The sequence below is a fragment of the Urocampus carinirostris genome, chromosome 2 (assembly GCF_059441175.1).
Source record: "Urocampus carinirostris isolate Australia breed hairy pipefish chromosome 2, RoL_Ucar_1.0, whole genome shotgun sequence".
In the NCBI taxonomy this organism is placed as follows: domain Eukaryota; kingdom Metazoa; phylum Chordata; class Actinopteri; order Syngnathiformes; family Syngnathidae; genus Urocampus; species Urocampus carinirostris.
In genome coordinates, this window is record NC_142350.1 from 14,157,605 (window position 1) to 14,185,226 (window position 27,622).

A 27,622-nucleotide genomic window follows, 5' to 3' on the forward strand; every position below is an offset into this window, starting at 1 on the left:
TGAAAAAGATAGAAAAAGGAAGTGAGAGAGAAAGAAATAGGGAGTACATGAAATACAAAGAAACAGAAAGAAAGAAGGTAGAAAATAAGAGAAAGGGAGCAAGGGAAAGAGAAAAATAGGGGAAGAGATAGAAAAAGACAGACAGGCAGGCAGGCAGGCAGACAGACCATCACAAAAGTGAATACACCCCTCACATTTCTGCAGAGATTTCCTCATAATGTTTAATTGAACAACACTGAAGAAACATCGCTTTGACACAATGAAAGGTTGACTGAGTAAAGCTTATATAGCAGCGTACATTTATTTTCCCCCTTACTAAAACTCAAAATATAGCCATTAGTAGTTAAACCCCTGGTTAAAAAAAAAGTGAGTACGCCCTAAAGTAAAAGTCCCTAAAGTTCAATATTTTGTGCGGCTACCATGATTTTGCAGAACCATGAATTTCACCAGAGGTTCAAAAATTGCCACTGGAATGCTTTTACACTCCTCCATGGCAGCATGACGAGCTGGGGGATATTTAAGATCTTGTGCTTCTCCACCTTCCACTTGAAGATGCCCCAAAGATGTTCTATTGGGTTTAAATCTGGAGACATGTTCAGTTTACCTTCAGCCCCTTTAGAAAAGCCTCTGTCATCTTATTTGGGGTCATTGTAAGGCTGGAACATGCGACGCGGTTTCTGGAAGGAGGGGATCCTTCCAGTATTGCACAGTACATGCTTTAGTTCATGTTTTCCTCAATGCAGTGCAACTCCATTTGCACTCATTCAGCACCGAACCATGAAATTCCTAACACCATACTCGATTTTAGGCACGAGACCAACATGTTTGTACTCCTCACCTGGTTGTCACCACTCATGTTTAACCCCATCTGAGCTAAATACCTTAATCTCTATCTCCTTAGACCAGAGTATATCTTTCCAGAAAGCCATGGCCTTTGTTGATGGACTTAGTTTCTTTGTGTTAAAGCGATATTTCTTCAGTGCTGTTCATTTAAACATTATGATACAATCTCTGCAGACATGTGAGGTGTGTAGTCACTTTTGTGACATACTGTACAGCTATGGTTTCTATGGGGGTGGAACCTAGCTTTAGCAACATCAAGTGGACATATTTAAAACTGCATTTCATTGTTTTTCTTGCACTTCTAAGCATTGTCTTGTTGGTGAGTCTTATCTGGCCCGCGGCCCGCATGTTAGTCACCCTTGATCTATACCATCTGAGCAAGTCGCAAATGATAAAGAATGGACGGATCGAAAAGTTAGACCATATTTCCTGAGAAGGTAAAATCTCTAATGTTGAGTTTTAGGTGGATGAAAAGAATGATATTTGCAAAATCATTATCTCCCCCTCTGCAGATAGTGAGGCGGAAATAAACAAATAAACAAATCTTTATGTGTGCAAAAATAGGAATATAAAAAAAAATCTTTTGCAATCTTGCAGCTCACATCATGTCCAGATAATGAAATGAGATATTTTTGTTGTGAATAGCGATGCCTCTGAGTTTTTTTTTTTTTTTGTATATCAAATCCTAACTTCACAAAGAACCTAAAACTGAAGTTTCTTTACAGATACAGTGTAACCTCGGTTCTCGACCATAATCCGTTCCCGAACCCTGTTCGAAGACCGATTTGTTCGATCACCGAAATCATTTTTCCCATTTAAAATAATGTGAACCGTTTTAAACCGTTCCAACACCCTGAATGTTTACCTTGAATGTTTAACGTAAACATGAAGCTGACCCAGGCTAATCGTACGTTCGCGTTATCGTAATCTTCAGTACGAAAGATTACGCTAACATGAACGTGTAAAAATTAAAAAATCAGGTCGTTTACAAGTCATTTAGCACCCGGGTCTCCACAACAAGTGGTTAGCGGTTCATTGGAAAGGGGCTGCGTCCCAACACCCTGAATGTTGGGCTCCGTTCCAACACCCTGAATGTTTACCTGAATGTTTAACATAAACATGAAGCTGACCCAGGCTAATCGTACGTTCACGTTATCGTAATCTTCCATACGAAAGATTACGCTAACATGAACGTGTAAAAATAAAAAAATAAAAGAATTATGAATAGGATTTCTTACCTTTGTGGTGGTCATCAGAAGGCGCAAGTGGACGGTGGTGCTATTATTTCTTTCTTAAATACAATAGTTGTACGCACTACTCTTCTTTTTTCACCTGTAGCAACTTTGCTGCTTGCACTGACTTTCTTCGGAGGCATAATTAGGGGATAAAACACTTCGTACACCTATATTAAAAGCGAAAGCAAAATGAAGCACGTCCTCACGCGATAACAGTTGGTCACGAAAAGAGTGATCTACACCCGTACACCGCTCAGCATCGCACCCTAGTGTACGCACGCACTCACATATTACCGGCGTTCGAACTCCGATTTTTTGACCGAACAGCGAAGCAAGAATTTCTCTAAATTTTTGGTCGGACTCCGATTTGTTCGAACTGAGAGGCGTTCAAAAACCGAGGTTCCACTGTACTTTTCCTGCATCTCAGGTGTCTAAAGTATTCGGTCTATGAGTAAAGCTAACACCAAGTAAAGAAAAATCTAAAATACTATATGCATACAGTACTAAGTTACCTTGTAAGGATAACTTACCACATATGCATATATAGGGTTCATACACCTTTTTCATGGACAAATTCAAGGAGTTTTAAGGACTTTCAATGCCAATTATTCTATTTTTCCAGTCCAATAAAAGGAAAAAAACTGAATCATGTATTTTTACAAAGTTACAAATATATTTGTAAATTACATATGCAAATTTTAATTTTGCGTGTGCATTTATTAAGAAATGATTGTTAGAGTTTGAGAACATTTTGAATATTTGTTTTTGAGACAACTATTTCCCTATATACATTTTCAGTTTGCACAAAGTTCTTTCCCATACAATTACTTAATTTCTTTGTATGTCCATAATTGATGCGATATGATTGCACTAATACACATGTCATAGTGCCCAGTTTAGGTACAGAATACACCTGACTTCATGGAGGTGACCCATGGGGGCAATGACTCTTCATAGGACAATGCCGTACAAACTAATGTCTGTTGCCGTAAATTACAAGGGAAGAAGAGATGCAATGGCAAAGAAAAGCCACCATAGAGCAGTGTTAGCATCATTTTTAAGCACACTTGTTGACAAACATGGTACCAATTTCAAGCCACTACAAGCACTTTGCCCAAAGTCCAAGCACTTTTCAATACTTATAAACACCACATTAAAATTCAAGCTTTTTCAAGTATTTCAGGCTTCTTTACGAACCCTGTATTTTGCAATGACATCATCAAATTTAAAAACACAAAATTCCAATAGTATGACTCTAAATAATGAAGAAGAAGAGCCAACAAGTGGCCATAATTGTTTTGAATCATCCTGCAAGAAAAAAAGAAAAGAATGAAAGCCATTAGCAAGCCTCCCTTGAGAGTTGCATTATCTAGCAAGCTCTAAACATGGCTGCTGTCATACACCGGACTGCACTCGACTCTTTTCCCTGCCTCATTACTTGCTTCTGCTTGCTTGCCTGTCCGCATGCATGATACATCGCAAGCCTAATTATGCAAATGAATCGATTTAACTCACAACAATAAAACTTTATTATGTACAGATAACCTTAGGCGCAGACCTGGCATTTACTTCTAATGTATTGACGCGGTTTTGCTGACACATTGGATGTTCATTTAATGGGCCTAAATGATCCATTTAATTGATTACCTTTGGTTACACTTTATATTGCTAATGCTACTGTAAATATAATCTATCATTAAGATTCAGGGTCTGTATATCTTTTATATGGCCAAATTCATGCAAGCCAATTTTCCAATTTTTCTAGGACCATTAAAAGAAGAATTCCAACACCCATCAAAAAGTGTTTTTTTTTTGTTTGTTTTTTTTTTTTACTTTGATCACTAATATAAAGTCCAACTTGCCACTAGAACATACTGTATCACAATCACTATTCTGTTGCACCTGGCCTCTTGGGTCCTAGGGGTAAATGCCGCTTCACATGACATCGCAACACCAACTAATGCCAGCTGCTGTTTGTAAGGAAAGAAGAATCAACCCAGTGTGGGCTGGAAATCAGTACAGAAACACACAAAAGCAATGACCAACAAACCCTAAGCTATCATCACAAACATCACCCAATTTAAATATCAAAAGAAGGGTCGGAACATTAATCTTGGCCAGGATATTTCAAACCACAGCTGCACTTGTGAGACTTCATGTATATATTAGGTGGAAAGTGTTTATATATTAAAAAAAAGGAAAATTATGTTACAGATTGACCTTAGGCATTCTAACAACGCTTAACAAGCGTGTTCATAGTCAGTGGTTAAAGTTAAAGCTAGCATAGCGTATTACTCAACATCTTTTACCAGGACGGACTACAACTAACTTTATTGGAAAATTCTCAGCAAAGCAGAACCGCCAAAGTAATGAGCTGTCACAAGTCCACCCAGGGGCAAATCACTAAAGACAGCTACCAACGACATTATTATTTCTGCCACAGAACAAATGGCAATCAATGTCTTTGAAAAACAGTGACTTTAGTCACCTGCTCGGCTACACATGATTCACTGAGGACTGATGAGACGCAGTCATCTCATTAAAAAGCCACTCTCTTAATCACTCTCCTGATCACTGGCGACGTATCACTGTTTGTTTGCCTAAACAGTAGCAAAGAAACGTTGTAGAAAAGATTCATAATGAGGCAAAGCGTAATTATGTGTAACAGGTCGTCCTTGATAAGAAAAAGCACTTGGATCTTCCGATAAATCTTTGCTTCTGTCTACCAGCTGTTAATGAGTCCACTCTTTGTATCTTACTACAATCGTATTACAGGGATGCACAAATGAATGAACTCCAATTATAAGGTAAGGAATAGAGCGCAACACACTAGAGAGGATTTGTAATTCTTGTGTCTGAACGGAGCAGAAACTCTCCGTTGCAAGGGTTTTTCGATCTGATCCAAATGGAATAGTCCGCACCCGGCATATTGGCTGGTATCAGCCTAAGTCACTTCCGTCCTCAGAGTGATTAATGGCTGAATAATGCAAAATCTCCCGCAAACGGCCCAAAGATGCAAACCCAGTTTGCGTGACTCAAAATCAAATTAGAGACAAACAGCACGCCTTCTGAAAGCCGAGTGCAATCAATCAGCTAACACAAAAAAAGGTAAGAGACTGCACTGGCTGCATCTTCCTACCTCCAAAGGCATCAACTCATAGGACTATGTCACATAAGGGCAAGTCACATTTTTAAGAAAGGGCCACACCGTATTTTGAGGCCCCTTCTTTAATATGGAATTTAATTGTTAGTGCAGCCTGCACGAGTTTGATAATGATCCTACCTCTGTGCTAATTAGGCTAGGCTCCAAATTGCAAGCAATTCAATTGCAAATACAGCCACAATTACATGTCATGCGGGTGAAAAAAACATTAGCCGGCAGAATGCAGTGCAGTGTTTTAAATGCGGTATCTGAGAACCAGTGTACTTGGCAAGTCTCCGCATAAATTTACATGCTATGTGATAATCTCAGGGTTCTGTTTATCTTAAAACAGGACAATTATCTAAAGCAATGAACAAAATTGACAATTGAAAGGTTCACAAATTAACATATCCAGGTCTTAAAATAGTTTGGTCAAAATCCAGACAAATGCATGCCCTACTTTTCAGTTATTTATTTGTTAAAACGAAAAGAAAAAAAAACATCCAATAAATATCTTCCATTTCCCAATTGTGCAGCATTTGTTGATTTCTTAACAGAAAATGTCCTATCTTTTGTTTAAGGCCTGAAAAAATAGAAGGTAAAATACTTCTTGAGTGTTTAGTTTTATTGTTAAAGCTGAATGTCAATCACGAAAAGATTGCTGAAAAAATGGGGAATTTAAAACATTTTCAAATCGGTAGAAAATATTCATTTGGTTAATTTTCTTGGCTCAATGTTTGAAGAATCATCAGCAGTCGATTAATCGAGTGGCCCTAGTACAGAGACCTTTAATCATCGCATGTATTGGAAAGAAAACAGTGCCGGCCGTCCGCAATTAATATATAACCATATTTAATATGACTCAAGCAGCCCAGCTGTTACCAAACTTACAAAAAAAACACACACACTCCTACAGTAATCTCCTGCCAAACGGGTTCAATTTGAAAATGCATCTTTGAAAACCCTTTCAAGCAGAAGCATAGGCATATATTATTTAAAACATTCAGATTACTGTAGCCCCAAGTTTCTCATGTAAAGTGATAAAAAAAAAGCTTTACTCCCGCTGAATTGTGCTCGAAAAGAAATGCAGACACTCAATCCAGGTACATTAGTACCTCTACATCTGGCCTTTTACTTTCCATCAGCAACACACAAGCGCTTGTAATGGCCGTTTGCTAATGGCAATCAAACGCAACAGCCCTGAAATAAGTGCAATATATTTGGGGCCTATCATGTCCTGCTTTTGAACAGTCTTCTAAAGGTATCATGAAACTGCTCTTAAGCAACTATGTAAATCAAATAGCTGATGTTCAACCTTGATAATAAAGTGCTAGTTGCATTCACAGCGCGCTGTGTTTACTTACGATCTGACCATTCTTAGACTCGTAATGAAAATCTTATTCAGCAAACTTGCTTAGTGGTTAGATTTCAGGCATGATATGGGTCATGGGTTAAAAAGGTGAGAAGGATGTGGATGAGATATGTCCCGGTACACTGTACAAACCAATGAAATATTGAGGTCGGTCGACCCACGCTATGTTTGAGTGATCTGCACGAGGCACCATACACGCATACATCTTGGGGGTATTTCATAAAATCAAGATAAGTTAATAAGCCTGGATATTTGGTTAAATTTAGCCTCAAGTCAGTTGCACGTACGCAGGTTCAATGTTTCCCAATTCTTGGCTGAGTTACAATGGTGATTTATTCTCTACAGCTAGCTTGCTCCAGGCCAGGATCACGAGACTAGGATTATCCCCAGAGATATATCTGGCACTACTACAGTCAATTGTGTGAAAAATGAATAGATTTTATAGCATGGACTTTAATATGTTGCATTACTTTATATATCCAGCATTTAAATTGTGTATATGGACTGAATTGTAATATCATTGAACTCTGTTGAGTGTATGATTGCAACATTTTATATTTGCTCATGTCGTAAATACATAGCTTTTAGTAAAACATCTTATTGCTATACAATTAAGAATGCTTGTCAAACTGCAAGCAGAGCTTTGATGAATATGTTCTAAAAGTGACGCAAATGTTTGCAAAGATGGTTTCAATGAAGTATTTGACTAGAGTAATAAATTATGCATATGACGAAATCCCATGTATCGGTTCCCTCTTCAAGGAGACAAAAGTGTGTTCTTGACGAAGGATTAATGAAATAAAACAAACAAAAAAGACAAACAGCCAAGTACTCCCTTGCCCATGCAGACTTCAAAATGGCTAATTTTGCCAAAAGTTGGATTTACAATTTGGATTGCTTCAAATCATACACTCTGAAAAAAGCAACTTCATAAACTAATCCGTATTAAAAGTGAAGCAGCAAAGACTGAATTTTTATTCCACCTTTTAATCATTCAGCTCGAGCACAATCTTAGTGGGCGCAGCCTCAAAAGCGACGCACTGGTTTATTGATGCGCTTCTGTCATGGACCATCGAGGCGTACGTCTTCACATTGAAAATAGCCTCAGACACAGCTTGTCACAACCACCTTTGCTAAACATATCAAAAGTCAAGATTCAACTCTTCCCACTACGAAGGTAACTAAGAAACCTACCGAAAATGAATCACTATTTGGGTCATTCTTCCTGACACCGATGGTTTTTAATCATCAATAAATTAATACGAGGAAATTTTAATTTAGCGGCTCAAAATTCAAATGAGAAATTGCAGGCTTTAAGTTGGAGTTTGTCATGACAACAAGAATTCTGGTGTTGCATTCCAACACTTATTTGTTACAATATTTTTCTTTTTGGACAACAGGTACTTTTCCAATTTATCCAGTACTATTGAAAGAAAAAAATCCAGTGTGAATCATGTATTTTGCAGAGCTACAAATATAGATGCAATTTACATATGCGATTTCTAACCACTTAACGTTCCTGTAAAATTCGCCTAAATTCCTAATCCAAGATGTACCCAAAGTAAATTAAATGCTGTTCTCGAATCATTTGGAGAATATGGACAATTTTGGTCTGTTTTGAAAAGTAACACTCTGAGGTTTTGTCCCCAACTGAAATAATCATGGCAAGTACTACTCACATAGAGTATTTATTTTTGCAATAAAATACCAGCAATTGAGTGTAGCACCTTAGCTGGAAAACAGGTGAAGCAATAGCATGATGCCTTACCTGTTCGCTTGTCATATTTGATGACAATTGGGTATTTCTGGATTCTATTTCTTTTATTTTGTTATTATTTTATTTTCAACACAAGGATACTGCTGGAAGTGTGAATTTCCCTATGGGGATGAATAAAGTATCTATGTATCATAAGCTAACCATTTGAATCGGTTACTACTGGCTAAGGATATTCAGTGCTAAATGTCGCAATATGTGTTTTATCAAATGCCGGCAGTGGACTGTGAAAAAAGCCTGCTTTTGGCTGAGAGTGGTGTCAATCAAAAGGTCAGAGGCTAACGGCAATATTGGAAATAATTTTACGGGTCTGTTTATTTATAAAGGAAAATTAAGAGGCGAAACAAAAAGATTACAAATGTAAATGATCTGCATTTATATAGCGCTTTTCAAGTCAATGTGCTACACATTTTTCCCTTTTACACACTAACCGATAGCAGTGTCAGCCGTGTTATCAGGGGCATCAGGGATTCAGTGTCTTGCCCAAGGACACTTCGACATATAACTAAGAGGAGCCAGGAGTCGAACCTGTGACCTCTTGATCCCAAGACGAGCCCTTTACCTCCTGAGCCAAGCAACGTCCAACAATGCAGAAATGTTTTAGGCATATTTTTTTAATCTGTCCGCCTTATTATGTTTGGGAGTAAATACACGGTTCGATCTACTGGATTGTCCCGAATGTAGCAAGACCACGTATGTGGAGAATTATTTCATCAGCTGACTACCAGAGCACATTATTGGTGAGCTAAACCGGCTTTAAAGTTTTCGGGTATCTTGTTTCAGACTGACCCCGATGTTTCTGTGATGAACAGATTCTGAAATGGTCATCATATCTTCAATCCACTTCACTTCACCAAATATTCAAGAACTTTTCAATCCTTGAGATCACAACAATAAATTCATGCAAATTATTTTAGAGCCATTCAAAAACTATGACATTTTTGTTTTTTCCGTGTTTAAAGCATAAAATGTGGCAACATTTTGAAAAGTTCAAGAGGAGCGAATACTATTCCAGGGTCCACTGTGTCTGTGTCTTTTGATTTTTTTTTTTTTTTTACAAAAGATATACTGTAAATAATACAGCATCAATTTTTCCATTTGATTTGACTGCAAGATACTTTTCCCAGGAGTAATTTCCACAACACAAAGTTTTGACCATTGTAGGTTGACCTCAAGCTATGTTCTTCTTACTTCCTGAGGGAAATACCTTGTGCAGAGTTCTCGACTATTGGTTCACCGCTTAGCTGAGCGAGTGTGCAGGCCCATGTGCACACATTGGGAAATTTGCCGCTTTTCCCGACATGTAGCAAACACTATCGGAGTCGAGCAACGCATTTAAATTACAGCCTGGCAGTTAATCAATACATTGAAACCTCATAGCTGAGTCAGGCAATAACTTCTTATCGGTTCATCACTACAAGCGATAGCTAGGAGGGGAGAAAAAAAATCTGTTTGCCCTTTGGTGTTTGGTTTCACGAGGGAGGGAAAAAAATTGAGCTAATCTACAGCGGCTATGAAAAGTCTCCACAACTCTGACCAAATAACTCCAATATCTAAACAATGCTCTAAATAAAACACAAGGGCACTTTTCCTGCAAAATATAGTTGTATTGGAAGAACACTGAACTTATGCATTAAGTCGGCAAGAACTTTTGTGCGCCTGATGTTTCTGGTGGCATGATCACACGATTTCAGTCACCGTAGCAATCACTGCACGAAACGTCATACCTCTCAGCCCTGATGATGACGCAATCATCTTACAAAAAAATGAAAAACGTTAACTCAGTGGGTTTTTACTTTAGACAGTACAAAAAAACAAACGTAGAGATGTTGACAGTATAGCACTGTATATTAGTTGGTCTAAGTACCCAAGAATTAACTATTAGCAGAAGAAGTTCGGCTATTTCTAGGTTTTGTGTAGTAAAATTAAACTACTCTGTAGTCTGTACAGTCCTTTGAGACTTCTTGTGATTAAGGACCATACAAATAAACATGACTTGACTTGGACTTATCCATATCTTCGCTACTCTGAACACACTGCTTCACTAAGCTTTCTCACCACAAGGTGCTGCCCACCAACACACTCTCAAATGCAGAATGAAGGAAGCAACACTTGGAAGTGCGGGCTTCCACAATGAGTGGACACTCCTGCCATCTAAGGGTGATGTATTATACTGGAATCATTCCCTGAGACTTGGTAGTTATTGATGAGCAGTGCCAAAACCTTTGTAACCAGCTTTCTTTTCTTTTTTTAATGAAACAAGTCAAAAAAAATCACACTCAGGGACAATGCTTCTGAAAACATATTGACATGTTATGGCAGCTGCGGCTGCATCGGCTCGCTACAACGGGTCAGGTGCAATCGACATTTCGTTCTGTGTACATTGTTACACAGAATGACAATACAAGGAAATTATTATTATTATTATTATTATTAAATGAGTTAATGTGATTTATTGATTATGTTTCAAAGGTGTCCTTAGCCTTTCAAAGCTGAATATGCGGTCATTTGGATAAGTATGCTCATTCTGCATTCATACCTAATTGAAAGAGAAGTTTACAATTTCAATGATCTCGTAGGCTTTTTCTGACGAGACCAACCAGTAATTGGCCTGCACTTGAACTGAGTAAGCACACATAGTACATGAGCACATTAAAGGGCAAAAATTTCACCCGAAAAAGCCTTGGATGTTTTTTCGTGATTATTTGACAGAACACACTCACAGGTGGATGGGTATTTATACAGGAGGAGACTCAGCCACACTGATTGTTTGCCTCCTTCTACTCTCAGCCGACCTCTTATTCTTTTCCTCCCACTGCGGGTGATGTTAAAAGCGCAGACAGTAAAATGGCCATGTTTGAAACTCTACCTCTTTTGGCTTATAAGAGGCTGACTAATCACATTGAAAAAAGGCCTTTTGAAAATGTCAGGTTGACTAGTAAAGCAGAAATGTATTTTCCTTTAAAAAAATGTAGTCTTGGGAGTGGCTTACGGTCAGGAGCGGAAGGCATGGTTTGTACCCATTCATCATGGCCAAGTTCAAAAGCTTTTTAAGGACGTTTAAAGAAATTGATTTTTTGAGGACCATTAGAATAAAAAAAAATCCAGTGTGAATCAGGTATTTGGCAAAAAAACAAAATATATCTGTGATTTATACAATATATATATGCCTTTTAAATCTTGAGTAAATTACAATTTATAACTAAGAAACACTACTTCAATATTTTGCATGGCCCATAACAAATGTCCATAAGTAATATCTAATCCCTGCACTCATACACATGTCAAGTCAAGTTTATTTGTGACGCCCTTAATCACAAGGAGCCTCAAAAGGGCTGCACAGACCACAGACTATTGCAAACTAAAGACTATTATTACACAATCTTATATAAAAACCTACATTTCCCTTCTTTTTCGAGTGTTGTTCTAAAAATAACATTTTTGTCAGTGTCCAGGGTCACAGATTTAGGAGTGTATTGAACAATAAGGGTTTAGTAAATAATTCCCCCCCCCCAAAAAAACAACAACAACAATGTTTCATACATTCTTTAGAGAGCAAAGAGATCAAAGAGCTTCTCTAAAGAATTCGTTTACAGAAAAACAATTACTGAAAACTTCAAATAGATCAAAAAATAAAAATGCAATAAAAATGTTAATAATAAGTTATATTTTAACTAGTTTTTTCTATAAACAACTCATAGTGCCCGTTTTAGGTGTAGCATGCACCTGTCCTTTTGGGCATGACCCATAGGGGGGCAATGACGCTTCATATAACAATTTGGAACAAACTAATGCTAGTTGAAGTTAATCACAAGGGAAGGAAAAATGTGATAGCGAAGTGAAAACACCAGTGAGCAGTTCTGGCGTCATTTTTAAGACTTGTTGAGAACCATGGAAGCAATTTCAAGCATTTATGACCACTTTACCTAAAAATCGAACAAGTTTCAAACCTTGAGAACATTAAAATTCAAGCATTTACAAGAATTTCAAGCGCCCGTACGAATCCTGCCTTTTTATTGTCCTGATGTTTAATTTTATATAATCCTTGATAGTCAACTTGGATTTTGCCTAGTTTTAAATATCATGCAAGGACTTCAGTAGGCCAGTAGGATCCCCTGTATTCTTTGTACAAAAGCAATAATTTGGCTTCAGGGTATGAAATCCTCAATTGTAGAATCCCAAATGAAAAGTATCAAAGCAAAATTTACTATCGGTGAGTCATTAAGCAAAAAGCCAGTGTGAAGTGGGGGCATGACAAATATTTGGACGTCTCATAAACTGATTGACTCTGTTGCAGATGTAGGAGTTCCTTTTTTTGTTTTTTGGATGACTAATACGTGGGAGCAAGTCGAGGGAAGCCAAAGGAGGCTGTGCTCCCCTCCTTTCTGTGACGAATGAGTGAGACAGAAATGAGATTAGGAGGAGTTTGCTAAATAAATGAACAAATTCGTGAAATTTGTGAAAAAAAAGTGTGGCTTCTGGGAATAGCTCACTTATGGTGTTGTTGATATCGCCTGTCTTGTTTATAATATTTTTGCGTCTGATAACGACAGATGCGATTAGAAATGAGATCATAACGACTGCTAAAGCGACACTAGCACAGGATCGTGAATATACGACTGGTATTTGGAGTGGCAAACAAGCTTTCTCCAAGTGTCACCACACAACCACGGCCAGCAAACAAATGGTGGTTAAATGAAGCGACAGTCAACCAATTTTGGTAAGAAAAGACATAATAAAATAAATAATCCAACACTTTGTAGATTGGAGGAAAAAAATACGTTATTATGTATCCAAATGGTCATCTCAACAAATGCTTTTAAAACTTTACTTATCTGAGACCTTTTTTGTGTTTTCTCATTGTTTTTATAACTAGAAGCATGATTAACCATATATCCAATTTCGAATGCAAATATTTTACTAAGCAGGGTTTGTCCAAACTAATGCCAGATGCAGTTGATCATGAGGGAAGGGGAAATGCCGGCATCATTTTTAAGCACTCTAGTTGAAAAACATGGTAACAATTACCGTATTTTCCGCACTATAAGGCGCACCTAAAAGTCTTAATCTTTTTCAAAAGCTGACCATGCGCCTTATAATACAGTGCGCCTTATATATGGCTCAATATTATTATCTCGCAACTTACGCAACAGCCGCCGACTCGATTTTCCCCCGAACGTGGAGTAGTCCGCGGTGTATGCTGGGATTTATATACCGGCGTTTCATTGGCTAACCAATGTGTCAATCATTATTTGAATCGATCGCTATTGGCTAAAGTTATTCAGAGCCTCGGATAGGCTAGAGGGCCAAAACAAACCCTGCAATTGGCCGAAAAAGATGTGTCAATCATCCGTTAAATCGATCGCTATTGGCTGAAATTATTCAGAGCCTCGGATTGGCTAGAGGGCCAAAACAAACCCTGCAATTGGCTGAAAAAGATGTGTCAATCATCCGTTAAATCGATCGCTATTGGCTGAAGTTATTCGGAGCCTCAGATAGGCTAGAGGGCCGAAACAAACCCTGCAATTGGCCGAAAAAGATGACTGAATAGCAAGCTTGCTAAACTACGCCATAAAGAAACATGTTTCATTAGTCTGTATTTGTAAATATTTTACTCTCCTGGATTTACTTCACTCACGGTTGTAAGAAGACCATGATTGCGTATCATTATTGAACGTGAGAACTTAGGTGAGCTATGCGGCTTTATATTTTCCCGGTATCTTGTTTTAGAACGATCTTGATGTTGCTGTGATGAGTTGAGTGAATTAAACTCAATTCCAAGTGTTTATTGTCACATGCACAGTAAAGTTGCGAGCGAAAAAGAAAATAGAAACTAAGGAATGGTTGGCATTTCTTGAATCCCAAGACTTTAACCTTCCGAATGATATTTGAAATGATGCATTCGAGTGACATCGTACGAACACCGCATCCGCACGTGTCTACGACACGTATTTGCTTCTTTGCAAGCTTTGGGAATGTTAAGGGGGTAATCAGTTTGACTGAATCATCTGACTGTTTTGTCGACGTTCCCATTGTAGCGCCTTATAATCCGGTGCGCCTTATCTATGGAAGATATAGGACCAAAAACTATTTTTTGGGGGTGCGCCCTATAACCCGGTGCGCCCTATAGTGCGGAAAATACGGTACAAGCATTAACAAGCACTTCACACAATCCAAGCACTTAACATTCCTTAAAAACACAACATAAACATGTACCATATGTAATGAAGACAGGCCTAGATATGGAGAGACAAAAAGAAGACTGCAAGGGTGTGAGTAGCGTTGAGATCACATGAAAGTTGAGGTCCACCGATTGGAGCCAGTCAGTATGCATGCAAATGAAGAAAAATTATAGCTCGTCTCTTAGGGCAAAATGTCAGCCTGATGCTGCCACTGTTGACTTTAATGAGTATTTAATTAAGAGTTTGAAAGCTGAATTAGCACTTAGCCATGTCTGGTGTCATATCAACCATACAGTAGCTTGATCTCGATTCTGCTACTCGCTCACTCCAAAGTCAAATCTAAGTGTACCTTGCATTTCCAATTTAATTTATTCAGTGCCATACTTTATAAATTTTTCAAATCATTGTCCCCGAGTGCTAAAACTTCCAAATATTTTTTTTTTCATTTGTTTGTTAAACTAGTAAAGGGTTTGGTGTAGCTCATTAGTAAGTATCAAGCCTCTGGGAATAATTTGAGTATGAAAAATCACCTTTAGATGGTAGGAATGGCTTTGATTAGATCTTGTCCACATAGGGAGAAATCCCCCACTTCCTAGTCTTACTTCCTGTATTCAACGATTGGTAGGTACTATGTAGGCGGCCTCTGAGTAGGCGTATTGAAGCTGTGTGGTGAGAATAGCAAATATACGGATAGATGCTTCAACAGAGCTTTTTTTCCTTTTAAAAAAATATGACTAAGTCACTTTGTCATCGCCAGGGCAAGAGGGATGATGTTTTGTGCATGTTTTCAATCGTTGAAGAGACCGAAGTTGTGTAATCATGTCACTGGAAACATCGGACGCCGAAAAGTTCTTGCCAAGGTTGATAAGTACAGTGTTTTTGCAATAAATGTACCCTTGTTTTTATGGAGGCATTGAAACGAGTATTTATAAGAAACTTTGCAATATTTAACTGTTGCTTGCTTAACAATGATAAAAGCTAGAAACATACTTTTTTTAAATAAATTGTGAGGGTTGAATCTTTCTTTTAACAGGTCCTATTCTTATATAGCAACAGAACAAAATTTTATTAAGGCTTTCAAAAATGAGTCAAAATTTTGAGAGCGCTAATAACAAAAGGAAAGTCGCAAAAGGGCATTACATTTACCTTTCGGTTACAGCACAACAATTTCTCTCACGTTGGGCTCTGCATGCACTTTGCCAACGAGAAAATGAGAGCCATTGCATTCATCGGGCCGCTTCTGTATGACTCCACAACACTCAGCAAGCTGCCGCCACAATTGAAAAACAGAATGCTAGCCAATCAGTCAAGCACACTGATGAGCGAACTTAGTTTTCTGATCTCTTCAACTTTAGCCTGCTGAGTTTGTACGAAGTGTCTTTCGTGAAACATTCTTAACAAATTGCGCCCAGTACTAAGAATGAATTAGCCAACTTGTAATTTTAGTTTGTTTCTCTTCCTTCCAGCATTTTGCATGTTTAAACTAATTGGGTACCATTTCAAATGCCATATGCGTTTTGAGATTCCTGCTGCTGCGGAACATCCGCTAACTATACTCGCCAATTATCAGTCTGACATTACAGCTGTTGGACAGAATCAGAATCTGCTCAGCAATTTGTGTTGGGAAAAAAAGGTGCAGTATATCCCAAATTTGCCAGTATGTCTTGCCATCGCCATATCGTTGACCTAAAAGCAAGCTAAAAACCCTTGCTCGAGTTTTCTAATTTTTTTTCGATGCCAGTCCTCTGATGAGAGATGACGCGCTAGGCACACGCTACCCAAAAATCTCATTAAGAACCACCACAGCCACTGAGTGCTGTTGCATTATTTATGTGTTTTTCCAAGCATTCTAAAAGTGGGCGAATAATTCCACGTGATGTACAAAATGCACACCAAGGTAACATGCCTTTTTTTTTTTCCACCAAGAATTGTGACCAGCCACTCAGTCGTTTTTAGTTTTTCATAAAAACAGGTGTGACTTATAAGCAAAGTTGTGTTTATGGAAATTAAGTGCCATTAACTGTATCGTATTAATGAGCAATACTTATTTATGACAGGGTGTTTTCATGGCCAAGTTCAAGCACTTTTATCAATGCACTTTCAAAGAAGATCTGTCAACTTCTCCAGTACCATAAAAATAAATTCAGTGTGAATCGTGTATTTTGCAGATCCACAAATGTATCTGCGATTTACAAATGTTATTTTTAGACATACAATTTTCAAACCATGAGTAAATCACAAGTATATAAGTTATCGAGACAAATCTCTCCCCCCTATAGGTGTTGGGTAAAAATCACAATAAAATGTAGCTTGCATTTTCAGTCGCAGGAGGTTCTTCCCATTACAATTTACCGCTGGAAAAGGCTACCTTCATTTTTTGCAACAAATGTCCATAAGTAATTGGTAATACACATTTCATGGTGCCCTTTTAAGGTGTAACATGCACCTGTTTTCTTGGGCAATGACGCTTCATAGGACAATGCCGTACAAACTAATGCCAGCTGCCGTTAATCACGAGGCAAGGAATGTAATGGCAAAGCGAAGCCACCAATAAGCAGTGGCGGCGTCATTTTAAATCAGACGTGTTGGGAAATATGCCAACAATTTCAAGCATTTAGAAGCACTTTACTCAAAATGTAAGCACTTTGCGATCCTTAAAAACATAACATTAGAATTCCAGCAATTTTCTATTATTTATACGAACCCTGTGTGTAACATCTAGACATTGTTTTGCAACTGATTTACATGTTTTGTAAAACAAGCCTTTGGGTAGTGTTCTAATTTTAATTTTTATTTTTTTTAATTAAAAAAAAAATCAGAAAAAGGCATATGTTGCAGGCTCTGGAAGGGATTGCACAGCTGTTGTGGCAAAATATGCAAATTGACAAAATATGGCGTCTGCTAAATATAAAACCACCATTAAAGTTTTAGAGCTGCATTAAGCAGACGGATAATATAATTGATTTGCATGTGTTTCAGCTAGCACACGCAAAAATTAGTGACTGCAATGAATGGATCAAATGTAAAATCATTTTCTTTTGAAAACAATGTGCTATTTTTTTTATAGCGTTTTTACTTTCAAGCGCCATAAGGATGAAACATGAAGCGTGGGAACTAACTCGGACTGGCAGATGGGTGGAGGGCATGGAGTAAACAGCCACGCAGGTCAAAGTGACATTAGAATGCCTTTCATTGGTGTCTATATAGAGAAGAGCTGAGTGCTCATGCACACATGCAAAATTTCACAGAGAGACAAGAAAATTCGGATTAACTTAACACCTTTGCCTAATGTCAAGTCATGTTAATTTGTGACACCCTTAATCACAAGGAGTCTGAAAGGGCTGCACAGACCACAGATTATTGCAAACTACAGACTATTATTACACCATCCCCTGATCAAAATCATACATGAGGGCAAAGAAAAACTCAAAAACCTCTGCATGAAGATAATGAAGAAACCTTGAGAATAGACCGCACATGAGGTAATGCCTCTTCCAGGATGACCAAGCTGCAATGGATGTTGCAATAATAAATAATACACAGATATTGTCAACATAAAATATAAGTTATTCATATGCTATAAAATAGAAGTGTGTTTTAAGCCTAGTTTTAAACAGTTCCACTGAGGTTTCAGATCAAATCCCAAGGGGCAGAGCATTCCTCAGCACCGGGGCTAGAATGGAGAACGCTCTCGAACCTGCGAATCTCTTCTTGGCTCTTGGGATGACGAGTAGACCAGCATTTTCAAAGCAGAGGCTCCGGGCCGGAACAAAGGGGGAAAACAAATCTGAAAGATATGAGGGACCAAGTCCATGTATAATGCAACACTATTGATAGAATAGAGCTGCTATGACGTCCCAGACACCACATACATAATAAAGCTGAAGAGGATGGCAGCCAGAAAGGCCCAATAAAACATTGTATAACAGTCACAGCTGACTGCTAAAGCCAAGCGCACAAACTAAAAGTATTTGCTTGACAATGTAAAAAAAACTGTTTCCAGTCCTTTGAAATTATGACAAAATTATGTATTTTTTCTCCATCTCTGACATTTTACTGAGTTTCACAAATGGAAAAGAGACCCACGTCTGCTGTTGTAGTATCTTATTTTAGCAAGTGAGAGTGCGGGGGCTGCATGAGTCGGAGGCATTCTCATCACGATATTCCAACTGTTGCAACGTAGCGGTCAAGGAATGTTTGCAGTTACTGGCTTTGGCAAAATCATACACCGCTTTGATGTGAGCCGCTACCATACACATGGATGACATACAGAGGCTTGCAAAACTATTTGGCCTCTTTGAACTTTGTGACCTTTTGCCACATTTCAGACTTCAAACATTGGATATAAAACTAATTTCTTGTGAAGAATCAACAATAAGTGGGTCACAACTATGAAGTGGAACACACTTTATTGAATATTTTAAACTTTTTTAATGAATAAAAAACAAAAAAAGTGAGTGTGCAAAATTATTCAGCCCCATTGAGTTAATACTTTGTAGCGCCACTATTTGCTGCGATTACAGCTGCATATCACTTGGGGTATGTCTCTATCAGTTTTTGCACATCAAGAAACTGATATTTTTGCCCATTCCTCCTAGCAAAACAGCTCGAGCTCAATGAGGTTGGAAAGAAAGAGTTTGTGAACAGCAGTTTTCAGTTCTTTCCACAAATTCTCAATTGGGTTGAGGTCTGGACTTTGACTTGGCTATTCGAACACCTTGATATGTTTTTTGGTGAACCATTCTATTGTAGCTTTTGCTTTATGTTTTGGATCATTGTCTTATTGGAAGACAAATCTCCGTCCCAGTCTCCGGTCTTTTGCGGACTTCATCAGGTTTTCTTCCAGAATGGTCCTGTATTTGGCTCCATCCGTCTTCCAATCAGTTTTAACCATCTTCCCTGTCCCTGCTAAAGAAAAGCAGGCCCAAACCATGATGCTGCCACCACCATGTTTGACTGTGGGGATGGTGTGTTGAGGGTAATGAGCTGTGCTGCTTTTACGTCAAACATAACGTCTTGCATTGTTGCCAAAAAGTTCGATTTTGGTCTCATCTGACCAGAGCACTTTTTCCACATGTTTGGTGTGTCTCCCAGGTGACTCGTGGCAAACTTTAAACGACATTTTTAATGGACATCTTTAAGAAATGGCTTCCTTCTTGCCACTCTTCCATAAAAGGCCAGATTTGTGCAGTATACGACTGATTGTTGTCCTATGCACAGATTCTCACACCTCAGCTTTAGACCTCTGCAGTTCATCCAGAGTGATCATGGGCCTCTTGGCTGCATCTCTGATCAGTTTTCTCCTTGTATGAGCTGAAAGTTTAGGGGGACAGCCCGATTTTGGTAGATTTGCAATGGTCTGATACTCCTTCTATTTCAATATTATTGCTTGCACAGTGCTCCTTGGGATGTTTAAAGCCTGGGGAAATCTTTTTGTATCCAAATCCAGCTTTAAACTTCTCCACAACAGTATCTCGGACCTGCCTGGTGTGTTCCCCGTGCTCTCTGCGCTCTCTGCGCTTTAAACAGACCTCTGAGACTATCACAGTGCAGGTGCATTTATAGGTAGACTTGATTACACACAGGTGGATTCCATTTATCATCGTTAGTTATTTAGATCAACACTGAATCATTTAGATATGCTCACTGAACTTCTGGACAGTTTGCTGCACTGAAAGTAAAGGGGCTGAATACTTTTGCACACCCACTTTTTCGTTTTTTATTTGTTAAAAAAAGTTTAAAATATCCAATAAAGTGTGTTCCACTTCATGATTGTGTCCCACTTATTGTTTCACAAGAAATTAGTTTTATAGCTTTATGTTTGAAGTCTGAAAAGTGGCAAAAGGTCACAAAGTTCAATGGGGCCAAATCGTTTCGCAAGCCACTGTATATGAATGATATATGCAGTGTGTAGCTCAAAAACATGATGGGTCTTAGCAAGCTTTTTTTAAAGTGCCTTGCAAAAGAATTATCACCCCAAGGGCTTTTTGACAAATTGCCATATTTCAATCTTCAAACATATAGATAAAAAAATGAAATGTTTTTTTTTTTTTTCAGAATCAACATGTGCATGTGAGAAACAATTGTGAAAAGAAACCAAATGTATTCAACATTTTATAGTGTGCTAACAATTTAAACATAAAAGAAAAGTTAGCATTGCAAAAATATTGGCCCCCTTTGAGTTTTTGCTTTCTACAGGCCTCCCTTTGGTGGGTATGTCTCTATAAGAAACAGAATGATTTGCCCATTCTTTCTTAAAAAAACAGCTCAAGTTCCTTAAGATTTGATGATGATCGTTTGTGCATAGTATTTTTCAGATCTTTACACAAATGCTCTTTAGGATTGAGATTTGGACTTTGGTTTGACCATTATATCATTTATATATTGTTGCTTTTAAAACATTCCATTGTAGAATCTCACCCCATTTTTAGATCTCTAGCAGACTCCAAGAGATTTCCAGCCAGAATCTCCCTGTATTTGGCTCCATCCATCTTCCCATCACCTCTAACAATCTTCCAAGTCCCTGCTGAAGAAAAGCAACCCAGAGCATGATGCTACCACCTTTCCATATATTTGTGCCCTTTACGTGGAATATTGCAGACGGGTCTTTCTATGGTATTCTTTAAGAAAGGGCCTTCTTCTTGCAACTCTTTCAAAAAGGAAGATTTATGCAAAGTATGACTAAAAGTTGTCCTATGCAAAGATAGTCCCACCTCACTTTTGTATGCCTGCAGGTCATCCAACGTGATCATGGGCTTCTTTGATTTGCTTTCTGATTTGTTTGCTTCTTGTTGGGGATGAAAATTAGGAGAGGGGCCAGGTCTTGTTAGGTTTGTAGTGATTTTATTGGTCTCTCCATTTCAATATTATTGCTCGTTCAGTGCTTCCGGAGTTGAGTAAATGTGCGAAATCTTCTAGTATTCCATTCCTGCTTTAGACTTTTACACAACTTTTTCCCGGACCTGTGTCCCTGTTCTTTGGTCTTTATAATGCCCCCTGTTCTTCAGTGTCTGCTTTAACAGAACTCTGAGCCCATCACAACAAAGCAAATGTTTAAAAAAAAAAAAACAACAACAACGACGGCAACCAGATGATGAAGGTGCTGCATCTGATTCAGATCAGAAAGCTCCTCCTGTTACCGGTAACCATGGAAACTAGTACTATCGGTTTCATGTGGGGGAGCAAACCTCTACCCGAAAAAACAGCCTGGAGTGCCGCCCGGTTTTACTTGCCCAAGACAAACCACGGAAAGTGGTGCCCCTACAACAATGGCGATTAAGGGATATGTGGGCTGAAATAAATATATTCCAAACGGACACTCAAACAATCAGAAACCTCTGTCACGGCTGTAGCAACCTATTTTTAGCCACAAGAATAAGCCGTTCCATGCTAACAGATTGCCTGTGTGTTATGTCGTGTGACCGTGTCGCGCACGCAAAACAGTGCTTGAATCACGGGCCGCAAGACAGCAGCGCCCAAGTCTTTCTGCTTTCATTTATAATTCAGAGCCGCGCCGCATACCATTTGTCCTCGGAAGAATTACAATTTCATATCAGCACTTTCCGGGAATTGCCTTTTTTTTTTTTTAAAGGCAGAATAACAACGCTTACCTCCACAAGGTCTGGAGTAGTCCATTGTTTAAAGAACGCTTTAGGTAGTATGATGAGATTTTCAGGGAAAATAAATGCAGTACTCAAAAAGTGTGGATGAATGTACTAAGTCACTTAGATCTTGCAAACACATTAATATCCACAAAAAAATAAATAAAAAAACAAAGGTTTAGCACACCCATCGGCGTGAAAAAAACCAATATCACCGCACTGCTTTGCTGCATCCTACAGCTTTTGTTGTTTTTGTCTCTATTTATACTTAAATTGATACATTAAAGAAAAATTAGGAAAGGATTAAAACAAATCGGATTTCAGATAAAAAGCAATGATGGATTTGTGACAGGGCAAACAAAAACCCAAAATAAAATTTAAAAAAATAACTTGCTACTATGCAAAATTGATCTGTATTATGTGGAAAAAGGTACACAGTGCATGATGGAAATGCATTTGCGAAATAATGATCAGGAAAAAATAAACATTTCAATTATCTTTAGGTGAATAAAAGTAGATTAAGACATGTCTGTTTAATGTGTACGTTATGTTGACAGCCTCTTGTTTGAGCTTCTGTCAATAGCAAAATACATACATAAAAATCCACATAAAATGAGCATAACAGTCAAAACCCCCAAAATGATTGTCTTCATCATCACTAATTTTGCTATTATAATAATTACATAATCATATTTGAAAATGTGATGCCATTTTGACAACTCTTTTCGTATTGTCTGTTTGAGCATGACTGAATAAGAGTTAAAAACTAATCTAAAATGCAAATCATTACGTTTGGGTTTAAGCTGGGCTTCTCTCTCGCTTTCTTTAGTGCTACTTGTTGGCGCTGCTCCTGACTCGCAACTTAAGCTTTGCCTACCGGTTACATTGGAGGGAAGTTCAGGTGAACTTATCGCAAATAAAAGGCAGGGCATAAATGTGCAGAGACAGTCAAACTGCCACAAACGTCAAGTCAAGTCGTGTTTATTTGTATAGCCCTTAATCAAACAAAATCGGGCCACGTTCTCTCTTCTGGATGTCTTCAGGAAACGCCGGGTTAGTTCCGAATTATGTATTTGCATATTCACAAATATGTCTGTGATTTACATACGAGATTATTATTCTTTTGTGTGCATTTATGAAGACAAATTGTTTTTATATCTTGAGTAAAACACAAATATATTTGTGGTTCTAAAAAATACGTGTGTAAATATTTTTGAGACGGTCTCTCCCCATATAGATGTTGGGTAAGAAAAAGTGTACCTGAAAACACGGGTACAATTTATATACTCATTTGAAATGTGTTTTTAGGGGACGTTGAAAACACAGAGGTTTTGGAGGTTTTCAGTTAAACTTCAGCAACCAGAATAGCAAGAATGAGTCCTGCAATAGGAAACCTAAAATAAATGGACTACACTCCAGTAGATTTTGCAGTAGTTTTATTGAGCAGATGCCTCAAGTGTGTAAATGTGAAAAGGACAAACTGTGTTCTGCCTTGATCGTCACAAGTAACAAAAGCCCGAATTGGTTGAATTAATAGGATAAGAGCACAGGCTTGAAAATGCTAATTTAAGCAAAACGGGGAAAAAAAATAAAAGTCGTTTAAATTGTCGTTTTCAAACATCAGCCAAATTGCAACCAAGCTCTCTCCAGGGTTTGTAAACCTTTGACATGGCCAAATTCAAGCACTCTTTAAAGACTTTAGAAGCCAACTTTTATTTTTTCAGTACCATCGAATTAAGAAATCTGTGTAAATCATGTATTCTGCAGATCCACAAATATGTCTTTGAAGTAGCGACGCCCCTTCAAAAAGGCTTTAAAAAAAACATTTTTTTTGTTTTTTATTATTATTTTATTTTACTATTATTATTTTTTTAGACCTGCAAAGCTCTGAACCCACGAACGTGGAACCACGAAGTAGCGAGGTCCCACTGTAATTGATATGTTATTCTTGCACTAATACACATTTCATAGTGCCCTGTTTATGTGTAGTATGCATCTTTCCTCTTGGGCGGAACCCTTAGACGGCGATGATGCCTCATAGGACAAAGCCATACAAAGCAATGCAGGTTGCCGTTACCAAGATGGAAGAAGACATGCGATGGCAAAGCAAAGCCACCAGGGAGCGATTCAAGCGAACTTCAAGCATTTACAAGCACTTCAACCAAAACTCAAGCACTCATCAGTCCTTAAAAAACATTAAAAAGTAAGCATTTTTAATTATATCAAGCACCTATAAAAATCCTGAAATGGGGAGCACAAAAGCTTGCCTTAGTTTAAAAAGAAGACACGGTGAGAATCAGCTGCTAAGAAACTGCCATGTGTTTGTCCCAATGTATGCGTAGAGCTATAAGCCCAATTGATATGTCAAACTCTCCAACTAAAACAATGTAGCAGCAGGACTATCCGTCATATGAAATAATTTCCAACGATTTCTAAAGACCACTTGATGATTCCTCCTGGCAAAGTGGTCAGGGATCCCTCTAGTCATTAAAACGCTCAATCTTTTACATTATATGTGGGATCGCATGCAACCAGAAGACCTCCGTATTCATAGTAAATAGCGACTCCCTTGTCGCCGTTCGCACAATGCTGTCAATACAGGGATAATTACGTTCAACTGCGCCTCGGTGACACAGCCAAACAGGCATGGGAGGTTTAAAGTGTGTCGGGAGCAAACATAGATGAGCCCACGTCTGTCGATATGTTCCCCCTTTCTTGTATTTATGGGCGCCCTTTTAATGAACTTTTGGCTGTCTGAGCTTTAGCCTTCAGAGTTTGAGGCGTGTGCCTAGCACGAGCATCACATATCATGCAAAGTGCAAGGATGGGAGAACCATATAGAATTGCTAAACCAGCATCATTTAGATGCATGCCGGCATACGGCAAGAGTAGACAGCACGGAGTGTGCAATATTCCCTCAGCGCGCTTCCAGTGTTAAGCAGTGTACTGGACTTTATTGACCGGTAGTCGCTAATCTTCAGAGAGGCAGAGCGAGTCACGCGGGGAGATACTTCTTTGGCATAACACTCCTAATTAATTCCCATTTGGATTATTGTAGATGAAAAGTGTGCTTACTTTCCAAAGGTATATTCATCTATTGTGGTCTATAGTTTTTTAGCATTTTGGGGAGCATTTATGAAAGAATGAAAACTTTATTTCGAACATTAAAATAAAAACAGAACAAAAACAGTAACTCAACAACAAAATCATGGTACATAATATGTTTGAAAAGGGATAGTAAGAAGCAGATGCTACCCCTTAATTTAAAAAAAAAAGGTCATTGTAAACATTGCACTAATGCCCAAACAAACCCAGATTAGTCTCTTTACAATAGTGTCAGCGACATCCGTTTTTATTTTATTTTTTTTGTGTCAGTTTAAATTGTACAAATGTTGCTGCAAACGATTGATACGATAAATATTGTGTCTCTTTCAGGAAGTAAATTAAATGTGTAGTTGTCAATAGCAGTAAATGGTTACACACAAAAAAATATATTTTAGATCATTGCCCTAGACCAGTAGTTCTTAACTGGTCTGACATCAGATCCCATCATAGCTTTCTTATTACAAACCGGCACCCCAAATCAAAAATAAATTCCACTTCTCAAATGTATCAAAAGAAATGATTGTGCCGTTTAACAAAGAGCTATAAGATTACATTGACCTTTTTGTCAAAAAATAAAACTACCAGCAAAACCAATGACTTGAACTACCTTATATAATCTCATATAAAACTACATTGCACATAAGCCACCCCCTAATAAGATTTAGAATAGCCGCATTCCAAAATTAATTCAAAATATTAATATATTTTGTAAAAAATGATTATAATTATTAAATTATGTAGATAATGAAGATTAATACACTGGTGAAAAAGCTAAAAATATAACCTTATTCACCCATTTTCTGTACCCTCCAGCAGTGCTTCAATGGCAGACACTAGTATACCATTTTTGCATTCTGCGCTTCCTTCTTTGACTAAATTGTTGTTACCGTTTTCCACTTTCTTACCACAACATCTACATTAAGGAGTGTGATCAACCCTTATGTTTTTTCTTCTCCTTAGCATCGTTTTGCCAAGGAAAGACCTGTGTGAAAACAGGTCCGCGACCCACCAGTTGAGTAACACTGCCCTAGAGCAATGATACTAGGTGTGTGTGTGTGTGCCTTATAAAGATCAAATATTCTTGGTTTTATGCAATATTAAAGGTTTATTAATAGTTAATGTGGGCTTGCGCTCGCTTAGGTTGTCAATTCAGACTTTATATAAAATCATTTTTTTCTCATTCTGTAATTGAACGCTCAGTAAATGACACAGAAAAATTGAATTTGCAAATGAATAGCATTTAGACTGTAAGCCAATAAAAGTAGTTGGTATATAGTTAGGTCGTATGCTCGTCATAACGTCCGTTAATTGTTAGCAGGTCCTGAGTTTTTTGTTTTTTTTTTCCCCCATTTTTTGGTGACGTTCGCTAACGTCAAGATGTTAAATAAATTCGCCACAATTAAACACAAAAAAGGCTGATATGAATGTGGCCTTCATTACTGTGACAAGAAAGCGAGAGACAGCCAACAAATGCATATAAAGGTCTGATGGGGGAGAGAAGGAAAAAAGCGATAATGTATTCCCATCAAGTGTTACCAAATCTATTGTATCACACCACTGCAAAAAAATAAGTGGTTTCTCATTTTGTAGACAAACCACAAAAAAACGATACAATGTCAAGTTATTTTCTTGATAGTTCGATTCACGGATCCCTTTATCACGTGGGTCCTAATGGCACCACTTCATGTGCTGTGTCTTGGGTAAGTACAGCCTGGTGGCGCCCATCCCTCTCTGGGACGTTTTTTTTGGGGGGAAAGGGTTTTGCCCGCTAGCGTGAAACATATAGTATTAGTTTCCATTGATACCAAAAGCAGGAGAAAGCTCCTAATCTGACTCAGATACAGCACTTTCAGCATCTGGTCACCTGCTCTTCCGAGATGAGCTAGATCTTGGCATCGACAGGCGTGTGTGAAAACAATGATATTAAATCCTAAATGATTTGGGGAAAACAATTTTGCTCCGAAATTTCCCGCATTACACCATATAATACACATTGAATCACATGTGGCTTTCACATTTTTGTTAAAAAACAAACTTTGTGGCGATGACGTTATGTCCTTTTTTTTGACATAGTAAAGACTCTTGGACTGGTAACAAACTTGGCGTTACGTGCATATTTCTATTTAAAAACAAATAATTTATGTATCTAAATGAAAAAATTACTAAAATGGATAAAAAATGGAAATGGTTCCTTCAAATGTAAAACGATAAATTATTTGAAATAAAACCATAAGCAAACATATACAGTAAATATATGCATAGATAAAAATGATTCAATAAATAGTTCCACTAAAATACATAAATAAATACTTTAATAACTGAAAAAATAAATCTGAACTGAAGACATACTCACGCAGTGACGAGTCGA

General features: G+C 37.9%; 1 protein-coding gene across 4 annotated transcripts in view; it reads right to left on the reverse strand.

Annotated features, from left to right (window-relative positions):
- Positions 1–27,622, reverse strand: part of trappc9 (trafficking protein particle complex subunit 9) — a 151,938-nt gene that overhangs the window by 9,028 nt on the left and 115,288 nt on the right. The gene's annotated exons all lie outside the window — the stretch shown is intronic.